The sequence below is a fragment of the Balaenoptera physalus genome (assembly GCF_965194825.1).
Source record: "Balaenoptera physalus genome assembly, chromosome: 21".
In the NCBI taxonomy this organism is placed as follows: domain Eukaryota; kingdom Metazoa; phylum Chordata; class Mammalia; order Artiodactyla; family Balaenopteridae; genus Balaenoptera; species Balaenoptera physalus.
In genome coordinates, this window is record NC_138902.1 from 4,519,089 (window position 1) to 4,531,293 (window position 12,205).

Sequence of the window (12,205 nt, forward strand, 5' to 3'; positions counted from 1 at the left end):
CCTAAATAACACTGTTTTGACTGGCCTCGATTCACTGTGGGCAGCCCTCTGGAAAGAAAAGGAGTTTCTCTAAGGAAACACGGTGCTTCCATAGCATGGGTGGGAGTTCCTCCTGTCATGCTCTAGAGCTACAGGGTAACTTGACGTGAGTCCTTGCCTCAAGCTAAGGCCTGAAAAGCCCTGCTGAAGCGAAAGCGCTTAGCATTTTCCATTATGTCGTATTGGAAGTTCTGCTTTACTTGAACGTTTCTTCACTCTACCAGACACTAGGCACCCTAGTGTAGGCACCCTTTTTCGTACAACTACAGTGAGTACCAGCAGTCTCCTTTACCCTTCTAAGAAACATCCCGACCTAGAAGCCTTTCCCAGTCACACTATGTATTCAGAGTTTAAGGCAACTCGCTGCACCCTTCCTTAGAAAGCTAGGTGGACTCAGCTCTTCAACAGCTCCAGGGATTCTGTTCTCTCACGACATACATGCCATTGAAGTCTGCCTCATTGCTCTCATTGGAGCTACACTAAGAAACACAATCTGCTTCGCCTTCTTCTAGGAACTCTTACCCAAGGACCCCATACCTACAGGAGAAAGGAGGCTTGCATTCCTACTGGAATCTAAGCAAAGTTTTTCCTGTTACACTGCAGGACTTTAGACTAGGTTTAGGCCCGAAGGGTTACATAGAGCGTTCCAAGAATGAGGGAGTTCGATACATGCAGAAAACCCTGTGAAGAAAAGTTGATTCAGCAAGGGACCAGGGTTTGGCTAGAGTCTCTATTGACTTGTTAGGAATCAGAAGGGTTTCGGCTGCATGTTAACCCGAGAAGGAGACCTGATGGCACAAGCCTTGCTTTCCCATGTTAAATCTCTAAACATGCTTCCCTGAAGAATCCTAAATAACACTGTTTTTACCTGGCTTCTGGTCACTGTAGGCAGCCCTCTCGAAAGAAAAGGAGTTTTCTCTAAGGAAACACGGTGCTTCCATAGCATGGGTGGGAGCTCCTGCTGTCCTGCTCTAGAGCTACAGGGAAACTTGACGTGAGTGTTTGCCTCAAGCTAAGGCCTGAAAAGCCTTCGGAAGCGGAAGCGCTTAGCAGTTTCCATTATGTCGTATTCCAAGTTCTGCTTTACTTGAATGTTTCTTCACTTACCAGACACAAGGCACCCTCGTGTAGGCACCCTTTTTCGTAGAAATACAGTGAGTACCGGCAGTCTTCTTTGCTCTTCTAAGAAACATCCAGACCTAGAAGCCTTTCCCAGTCACTCTATGTAATCAGAGTGTAGGGCAACTCGCTGCACCCTTCCTTAGGAAGCTAGGTGGACTCAGCTCTTCAACAGCTCCAGGGATTCTGTTCTCTCACGTCCTACATGCCATGGAAGTCTGCCTCATTGCCCTCTGTGGAGCTTCACTAAGATACACAATCTGCTTCGCCTACCTCTAGGAACTCTTACCCAATGACCCCGTACCTACAGGAGAAAGGAGGCTTGCATTCCTACTGGAACCAAAGCACAGTTTTTCCTTCTACACTGCAGGACTTTAGAATAGGCTTCGGCCCTATAGCAGACATAGAACGTTCCAAGGATGAGGGAGTTCCATATATGCAGAACACTCTGTGAAGAAAAGTTGATTCAGCAAGGGACCAGGGTGTAGCTAGAGTCTCTTTGGACTTCTTAGATATAAGAAGGTGTCCGGGTGCATGTTCACCGGAAAAGAAGACTTGAATGCCTAAGCCTTGCGTTCCCATTTTAAATCTCTAGCCACGCCAGCCTGAGATACCTAAATAACACTGTTTTGACTGGCCTCGATTCACTGTGGGCAGCCCTCTGGAAAGAAAAGGAGTTTCTCTAAGGAAACACGGTGCTTCCATAGCATGGGTGGGAGTTCCTCCTGTCATGCTCTAGAGCTACAGGGTAACTTGACGTGAGTCCTTGCCTCAAGCTAAGGCCTGAAAAGCCCTGCTGAAGCGAAAGCGCTTAGCATTTTCCATTATGTCGTATTGGAAGTTCTGCTTTACTTGAACGTTTCTTCACTCTACCAGACACTAGGCACCCTAGTGTAGGCACCCTTTTTCGTACAACTACAGTGAGTACCAGCAGTCTCCTTTACCCTTCTAAGAAACATCCCGACCTAGAAGCCTTTCCCAGTCACACTATGTATTCAGAGTTTAAGGCAACTCGCTGCACCCTTCCTTAGAAAGCTAGGTGGACTCAGCTCTTCAACAGCTCCAGGGATTCTGTTCTCTCACGACATACATGCCATTGAAGTCTGCCTCATTGCTCTCATTGGAGCTACACTAAGAAACACAATCTGCTTCGCCTTCTTCTAGGAACTCTTACCCAAGGACCCCATACCTACAGGAGAAAGGAGGCTTGCATTCCTACTGGAATCTAAGCAAAGTTTTTCCTGTTACACTGCAGGACTTTAGACTAGGTTTAGGCCCGAAGGGTTACATAGAGCGTTCCAAGAATGAGGGAGTTCGATACAAGCAGAAAACCCTGTGAAGAAAAGTTGATTCAGCAAGGGACCAGGGTTTGGCTAGAGTCTCTATTGACTTGTTAGGAATCAGAAGGGTTTCGGCTGCATGTTAACCCGAGAAGGAGACCTGATGGCACAAGCCTTGCTTTCCCATGTTAAATCTCTAAACATGCTTCCCTGAAGAATCCTAAATAACACTGTTTTTACCTGGCTTCTGGTCACTGTAGGCAGCCCTCTCGAAAGAAAAGGAGTTTTCTCTAAGGAAACACGGTGCTTCCATAGCATGGGTGGGAGCTCCTGCTGTCCTGCTCTAGAGCTACAGGGAAACTTGACGTGAGTCCTTGCCTCAAGCTAAGGCCTGAAAAGCCTTGCGGAAGCGGAAGCGCTTAGCAGTTTCCATTATGTCGTATTCCAAGTTCTGCTTTACTTGAATGTTTCTTCACTTACCAGACACAAGGCACCCTCGTGTAGGCACCCTTTTTCGTAGAAATACAGTGAGTACCGGCAGTCTTCTTTGCTCTTCTAAGAAACATCCAGACCTAGAAGCCTTTCCCAGTCACTCTATGTAATCAGAGTGTAGGGCAACTCGCTGCACCCTTCCTTAGGAAGCTAGGTGGACTCAGCTCTTCAACAGCTCCAGGGATTCTGTTCTCTCACGTCCTACATGCCATGGAAGTCTGCCTCATTGCCCTCTGTGGAGCTTCACTAAGATACACAATCTGCTTCGCCTACCTCTAGGAACTCGTACCCAATGACCCCGTACCTACAGGAGAAAGGAGGCTTGCATTCCTACTGGAACCAAAGCACAGTTTTTCCTTCTACACTGCAGGACTTTAGAATAGGCTTCGGCCCTATAGCAGACATAGAACGTTCCAAGGATGAGGGAGTTCCATATATGCAGAACACTCTGTGAAGAAAAGTTGATTCAGCAAGGGACCAGGGTGTAGCTAGAGTCTCTTTGGACTTCTTAGATATAAGAAGGTGTCCGGGTGCATGTTCACCGGAAAAGAAGACTTGAATGCCTAAGCCTTGCGTTCCCATTTTAAATCTCTAGCCACGCCAGCCTGAGATACCTAAATAACACTGTTTTGACTGGCCTCGATTCACTGTGGGCAGCCCTCTGGAAAGAAAAGGAGTTTCTCTAAGGAAACACGGTGCTTCCATAGCATGGGTGGGAGTTCCTCCTGTCATGCTCTAGAGCTACAGGGTAACTTGACGTGAGTCCTTGCCTCAAGCTAAGGCCTGAAAAGCCCTGCTGAAGCGAAAGCGCTTAGCATTTTCCATTATGTCGTATTGGAAGTTCTGCTTTACTTGAACGTTTCTTCACTCTACCAGACACTAGGCACCCTAGTGTAGGCACCCTTTTTCGTACAACTACAGTGAGTACCAGCAGTCTCCTTTACCCTTCTAAGAAACATCCCGACCTAGAAGCCTTTCCCAGTCACACTATGTATTCAGAGTTTAAGGCAACTCGCTGCACCCTTCCTTAGAAAGCTAGGTGGACTCAGCTCTTCAACAGCTCCAGGGATTCTGTTCTCTCACGACATACATGCCATTGAAGTCTGCCTCATTGCTCTCATTGGAGCTACACTAAGAAACACAATCTGCTTCGCCTTCTTCTAGGAACTCTTACCCAAGGACCCCATACCTACAGGAGAAAGGAGGCTTGCATTCCTACTGGAATCTAAGCAAAGTTTTTCCTGTTACACTGCAGGACTTTAGACTAGGTTTAGGCCCGAAGGGTTACATAGAGCGTTCCAAGAATGAGGGAGTTCGATACATGCAGAAAACCCTGTGAAGAAAAGTTGATTCAGCAAGGGACCAGGGTTTGGCTAGAGTCTCTATTGACTTGTTAGGAATCAGAAGGGTTTCGGCTGCATGTTAACCCGAGAAGGAGACCTGATGGCACAAGCCTTGCTTTCCCATGTTAAATCTCTAAACATGCTTCCCTGAAGAATCCTAAATAACACTGTTTTTACCTGGCTTCTGGTCACTGTAGGCAGCCCTCTCGAAAGAAAAGGAGTTTTCTCTAAGGAAACACGGTGCTTCCATAGCATGGGTGGGAGCTCCTGCTGTCCTGCTCTAGAGCTACAGGGAAACTTGACGTGAGTGTTTGCCTCAAGCTAAGGCCTGAAAAGCCTTGCGGAAGCGGAAGCGCTTAGCAGTTTCCATTATGTCGTATTCCAAGTTCTGCTTTACTTGAATGTTTCTTCACTTACCAGACACAAGGCACCCTCGTGTAGGCACCCTTTTTCGTAGAAATACAGTGAGTACCGGCAGTCTTCTTTGCTCTTCTAAGAAACATCCAGACCTAGAAGCCTTTCCCAGTCACTCTATGTAATCAGAGTGTAGGGCAACTCGCTGCACCCTTCCTTAGGAAGCTAGGTGGACTCAGCTCTTCAACAGCTCCAGGGATTCTGTTCTCTCACGTCCTACATGCCATGGAAGTCTGCCTCATTGCCCTCTGTGGAGCTTCACTAAGATACACAATCTGCTTCGCCTACCTCTAGGAACTCTTACCCAATGACCCCGTACCTACAGGAGAAAGGAGGCTTGCATTCCTACTGGAACCAAAGCACAGTTTTTCCTTCTACACTGCAGGACTTTAGAATAGGCTTCGGCCCTATAGCAGACATAGAACGTTCCAAGGATGAGGGAGTTCCATATATGCAGAACACTCTGTGAAGAAAAGTTGATTCAGCAAGGGACCAGGGTGTAGCTAGAGTCTCTTTGGACTTCTTAGATATAAGAAGGTGTCCGGGTGCATGTTCACCGGAAAAGAAGACTTGAATGCCTAAGCCTTGCGTTCCCATTTTAAATCTCTAGCCACGCCAGCCTGAGATACCTAAATAACACTGTTTTGACTGGCCTCGATTCACTGTGGGCAGCCCTCTGGAAAGAAAAGGAGTTTCTCTAAGGAAACACGGTGCTTCCATAGCATGGGTGGGAGTTCCTCCTGTCATGCTCTAGAGCTACAGGGTAACTTGACGTGAGTCCTTGCCTCAAGCTAAGGCCTGAAAAGCCCTGCTGAAGCGAAAGCGCTTAGCATTTTCCATTATGTCGTATTGGAAGTTCTGCTTTACTTGAACGTTTCTTCACTCTACCAGACACTAGGCACCCTAGTGTAGGCACCCTTTTTCGTACAACTACAGTGAGTACCAGCAGTCTCCTTTACCCTTCTAAGAAACATCCCGACCTAGAAGCCTTTCCCAGTCACACTATGTATTCAGAGTTTAAGGCAACTCGCTGCACCCTTCCTTAGAAAGCTAGGTGGACTCAGCTCTTCAACAGCTCCAGGGATTCTGTTCTCTCACGACATACATGCCATTGAAGTCTGCCTCATTGCTCTCATTGGAGCTACACTAAGAAACACAATCTGCTTCGCCTTCTTCTAGGAACTCTTACCCAAGGACCCCATACCTACAGGAGAAAGGAGGCTTGCATTCCTACTGGAATCTAAGCAAAGTTTTTCCTGTTACACTGCAGGACTTTAGACTAGGTTTAGGCCCGAAGGGTTACATAGAGCGTTCCAAGAATGAGGGAGTTCGATACAAGCAGAAAACCCTGTGAAGAAAAGTTGATTCAGCAAGGGACCAGGGTTTGGCTAGAGTCTCTATTGACTTGTTAGGAATCAGAAGGGTTTCGGCTGCATGTTAACCCGAGAAGGAGACCTGATGGCACAAGCCTTGCTTTCCCATGTTAAATCTCTAAACATGCTTCCCTGAAGAATCCTAAATAACACTGTTTTTACCTGGCTTCTGGTCACTGTAGGCAGCCCTCTCGAAAGAAAAGGAGTTTTCTCTAAGGAAACACGGTGCTTCCATAGCATGGGTGGGAGCTCCTGCTGTCCTGCTCTAGAGCTACAGGGAAACTTGACGTGAGTCCTTGCCTCAAGCTAAGGCCTGAAAAGCCTTGCGGAAGCGGAAGCGCTTAGCAGTTTCCATTATGTCGTATTCCAAGTTCTGCTTTACTTGAATGTTTCTTCACTTACCAGACACAAGGCACCCTCGTGTAGGCACCCTTTTTCGTAGAAATACAGTGAGTACCGGCAGTCTTCTTTGCTCTTCTAAGAAACATCCAGACCTAGAAGCCTTTCCCAGTCACTCTATGTAATCAGAGTGTAGGGCAACTCGCTGCACCCTTCCTTAGGAAGCTAGGTGGACTCAGCTCTTCAACAGCTCCAGGGATTCTGTTCTCTCACGTCCTACATGCCATGGAAGTCTGCCTCATTGCCCTCTGTGGAGCTTCACTAAGATACACAATCTGCTTCGCCTACCTCTAGGAACTCTTACCCAATGACCCCGTACCTACAGGAGAAAGGAGGCTTGCATTCCTACTGGAACCAAAGCACAGTTTTTCCTTCTACACTGCAGGACTTTAGAATAGGCTTCGGCCCTATAGCAGACATAGAACGTTCCAAGGATGAGGGAGTTCCATATATGCAGAACACTCTGTGAAGAAAAGTTGATTCAGCAAGGGACCAGGGTGTAGCTAGAGTCTCTTTGGACTTCTTAGATATAAGAAGGTGTCCGGGTGCATGTTCACCGGAAAAGAAGACTTGAATGCCTAAGCCTTGCGTTCCCATTTTAAATCTCTAGCCACGCCAGCCTGAGATACCTAAATAACACTGTTTTGACTGGCCTCGATTCACTGTGGGCAGCCCTCTGGAAAGAAAAGGAGTTTCTCTAAGGAAACACGGTGCTTCCATAGCATGGGTGGGAGTTCCTCCTGTCATGCTCTAGAGCTACAGGGTAACTTGACGTGAGTCCTTGCCTCAAGCTAAGGCCTGAAAAGCCCTGCTGAAGCGAAAGCGCTTAGCATTTTCCATTATGTCGTATTGGAAGTTCTGCTTTACTTGAACGTTTCTTCACTCTACCAGACACTAGGCACCCTAGTGTAGGCACCCTTTTTCGTACAACTACAGTGAGTACCAGCAGTCTCCTTTACCCTTCTAAGAAACATCCCGACCTAGAAGCCTTTCCCAGTCACACTATGTATTCAGAGTTTAAGGCAACTCGCTGCACCCTTCCTTAGAAAGCTAGGTGGACTCAGCTCTTCAACAGCTCCAGGGATTCTGTTCTCTCACGACATACATGCCATTGAAGTCTGCCTCATTGCTCTCATTGGAGCTACACTAAGAAACACAATCTGCTTCGCCTTCTTCTAGGAACTCTTACCCAAGGACCCCATACCTACAGGAGAAAGGAGGCTTGCATTCCTACTGGAATCTAAGCAAAGTTTTTCCTGTTACACTGCAGGACTTTAGACTAGGTTTAGGCCCGAAGGGTTACATAGAGCGTTCCAAGAATGAGGGAGTTCGATACAAGCAGAAAACCCTGTGAAGAAAAGTTGATTCAGCAAGGGACCAGGGTTTGGCTAGAGTCTCTATTGACTTGTTAGGAATCAGAAGGGTTTCGGCTGCATGTTAACCCGAGAAGGAGACCTGATGGCACAAGCCTTGCTTTCCCATGTTAAATCTCTAAACATGCTTCCCTGAAGAATCCTAAATAACACTGTTTTTACCTGGCTTCTGGTCACTGTAGGCAGCCCTCTCGAAAGAAAAGGAGTTTTCTCTAAGGAAACACGGTGCTTCCATAGCATGGGTGGGAGCTCCTGCTGTCCTGCTCTAGAGCTACAGGGAAACTTGACGTGAGTCCTTGCCTCAAGCTAAGGCCTGAAAAGCCTTGCGGAAGCGGAAGCGCTTAGCAGTTTCCATTATGTCGTATTCCAAGTTCTGCTTTACTTGAATGTTTCTTCACTTACCAGACACAAGGCACCCTCGTGTAGGCACCCTTTTTCGTAGAAATACAGTGAGTACCGGCAGTCTTCTTTGCTCTTCTAAGAAACATCCAGACCTAGAAGCCTTTCCCAGTCACTCTATGTAATCAGAGTGTAGGGCAACTCGCTGCACCCTTCCTTAGGAAGCTAGGTGGACTCAGCTCTTCAACAGCTCCAGGGATTCTGTTCTCTCACGTCCTACATGCCATGGAAGTCTGCCTCATTGCCCTCTGTGGAGCTTCACTAAGATACACAATCTGCTTCGCCTACCTCTAGGAACTCGTACCCAATGACCCCGTACCTACAGGAGAAAGGAGGCTTGCATTCCTACTGGAACCAAAGCACAGTTTTTCCTTCTACACTGCAGGACTTTAGAATAGGCTTCGGCCCTATAGCAGACATAGAACGTTCCAAGGATGAGGGAGTTCCATATATGCAGAACACTCTGTGAAGAAAAGTTGATTCAGCAAGGGACCAGGGTGTAGCTAGAGTCTCTTTGGACTTCTTAGATATAAGAAGGTGTCCGGGTGCATGTTCACCGGAAAAGAAGACTTGAATGCCTAAGCCTTGCGTTCCCATTTTAAATCTCTAGCCACGCCAGCCTGAGATACCTAAATAACACTGTTTTGACTGGCCTCGATTCACTGTGGGCAGCCCTCTGGAAAGAAAAGGAGTTTCTCTAAGGAAACACGGTGCTTCCATAGCATGGGTGGGAGTTCCTCCTGTCATGCTCTAGAGCTACAGGGTAACTTGACGTGAGTCCTTGCCTCAAGCTAAGGCCTGAAAAGCCCTGCTGAAGCGAAAGCGCTTAGCATTTTCCATTATGTCGTATTGGAAGTTCTGCTTTACTTGAACGTTTCTTCACTCTACCAGACACTAAGCACCCTAGTGTAGGCACCCTTTTTCGTACAACTACAGTGAGTACCAGCAGTCTCCTTTACCCTTCTAAGAAACATCCCGACCTAGAAGGCTTTCCCAGTCACACTAGGTATTCAGAGTTTAAGGCAACTCGCTGCACCCTTCCTTAGAAAGCTAGGTGGACTCAGCTCTTCAACAGCTCCAGGGATTCTGTTCTCTCACGACATACATGCCATGGAAGTCTGCCTCATTGCTCTCATTGGAGCTACACTAAGAAACACAATCTGCTTCGCCTTCTTCTAGGAACTCTTACCCAAGGACCCCATACCTACAGGAGAAAGGAGGCTTGCATTCCTACTGGAATCTAAGCAAAGTTTTTCCTGTTACACTGCAGGACTTTAGACTAGGTTTAGGCCCGAAGGGTTACATAGAGCGTTCCAAGAATGAGGGAGTTCGATACAAGCAGAAAACCCTGTGAAGAAAAGTTGATTCAGCAAGGGACCAGGGTTTGGCTAGAGTCTCTATTGACTTGTTAGGAATCAGAAGGGTTTCGGCTGCATGTTAACCCGAGAAGGAGACCTGATGGCACAAGCCTTGCTTTCCCATGTTAAATCTCTAAACATGCTTCCCTGAAGAATCCTAAATAACACTGTTTTTACCTGGCTTCTGGTCACTGTAGGCAGCCCTCTCGAAAGAAAAGGAGTTTTCTCTAAGGAAACACGGTGCTTCCATAGCATGGGTGGGAGCTCCTGCTGTCCTGCTCTAGAGCTACAGGGAAACTTGACGTGAGTCCTTGCCTCAAGCTAAGGCCTGAAAAGCCTTGCGGAAGCGGAAGCGCTTAGCAGTTTCCATTATGTCGTATTCCAAGTTCTGCTTTACTTGAATGTTTCTTCACTTACCAGACACAAGGCACCCTCGTGTAGGCACCCTTTTTCGTAGAAATACAGTGAGTACCGGCAGTCTTCTTTGCTCTTCTAAGAAACATCCAGACCTAGAAGCCTTTCCCAGTCACTCTATGTAATCAGAGTGTAGGGCAACTCGCTGCACCCTTCCTTAGGAAGCTAGGTGGACTCAGCTCTTCAACAGCTCCAGGGATTCTGTTCTCTCACGTCCTACATGCCATGGAAGTCTGCCTCATTGCCCTCTGTGGAGCTTCACTAAGATACACAATCTGCTTCGCCTACCTCTAGGAACTCGTACCCAATGACCCCGTACCTACAGGAGAAAGGAGGCTTGCATTCCTACTGGAACCAAAGCACAGTTTTTCCTTCTACACTGCAGGACTTTAGAATAGGCTTCGGCCCTATAGCAGACATAGAACGTTCCAAGGATGAGGGAGTTCCATATATGCAGAACACTCTGTGAAGAAAAGTTGATTCAGCAAGGGACCAGGGTGTAGCTAGAGTCTCTTTGGACTTCTTAGATATAAGAAGGTGTCCGGGTGCATGTTCACCGGAAAAGAAGACTTGAATGCCTAAGCCTTGCGTTCCCATTTTAAATCTCTAGCCACGCCAGCCTGAGATACCTAAATAACACTGTTTTGACTGGCCTCGATTCACTGTGGGCAGCCCTCTGGAAAGAAAAGGAGTTTCTCTAAGGAAACACGGTGCTTCCATAGCATGGGTGGGAGTTCCTCCTGTCATGCTCTAGAGCTACAGGGTAACTTGACGTGAGTCCTTGCCTCAAGCTAAGGCCTGAAAAGCCCTGCTGAAGCGAAAGCGCTTAGCATTTTCCATTATGTCGTATTGGAAGTTCTGCTTTACTTGAACGTTTCTTCACTCTACCAGACACTAGGCACCCTAGTGTAGGCACCCTTTTTCGTACAACTACAGTGAGTACCAGCAGTCTCCTTTACCCTTCTAAGAAACATCCCGACCTAGAAGCCTTTCCCAGTCACACTATGTATTCAGAGTTTAAGGCAACTCGCTGCACCCTTCCTTAGAAAGCTAGGTGGACTCAGCTCTTCAACAGCTCCAGGGATTCTGTTCTCTCACGACATACATGCCATTGAAGTCTGCCTCATTGCTCTCATTGGAGCTACACTAAGAAACACAATCTGCTTCGCCTTCTTCTAGGAACTCTTACCCAAGGACCCCATACCTACAGGAGAAAGGAGGCTTGCATTCCTACTGGAATCTAAGCAAAGTTTTTCCTGTTACACTGCAGGACTTTAGACTAGGTTTAGGCCCGAAGGGTTACATAGAGCGTTCCAAGAATGAGGGAGTTCGATACATGCAGAAAACCCTGTGAAGAAAAGTTGATTCAGCAAGGGACCAGGGTTTGGCTAGAGTCTCTATTGACTTGTTAGGAATCAGAAGGGTTTCGGCTGCATGTTAACCCGAGAAGGAGACCTGATGGCACAAGCCTTGCTTTCCCATGTTAAATCTCTAAACATGCTTCCCTGAAGAATCCTAAATAACACTGTTTTTACCTGGCTTCTGGTCACTGTAGGCAGCCCTCTCGAAAGAAAAGGAGTTTTCTCTAAGGAAACACGGTGCTTCCATAGCATGGGTGGGAGCTCCTGCTGTCCTGCTCTAGAGCTACAGGGAAACTTGACGTGAGTGTTTGCCTCAAGCTAAGGCCTGAAAAGCCTTGCGGAAGCGGAAGCGCTTAGCAGTTTCCATTATGTCGTATTCCAAGTTCTGCTTTACTTGAATGTTTCTTCACTTACCAGACACAAGGCACCCTCGTGTAGGCACCCTTTTTCGTAGAAATACAGTGAGTACCAGCAGTCTTCTTTGCTCTTCTAAGAAACATCCAGACCTAGAAGCCTTTCCCAGTCACTCTATGTAATCAGAGTGTAGGGCAACTCGCTGCACCCTTCCTTAGGAAGCTAGGTGGACTCAGCTCTTCAACAGCTCCAGGGATTCTGTTCTCTCACGTCCTACATGCCATGGAAGTCTGCCTCATTGCCCTCTGTGGAGCTTCACTAAGATACACAATCTGCTTCGCCTACCTCTAGGAACTCGTACCCAATGACCCCGTACCTACAGGAGAAAGGAGGCTTGCATTCCTACTGGAACCAAAGCACAGTTTTTCCTTCTACACTGCAGGACTTTAGAATAGGCTTCGGCCCTATAGCAGACATAGAACGTTCC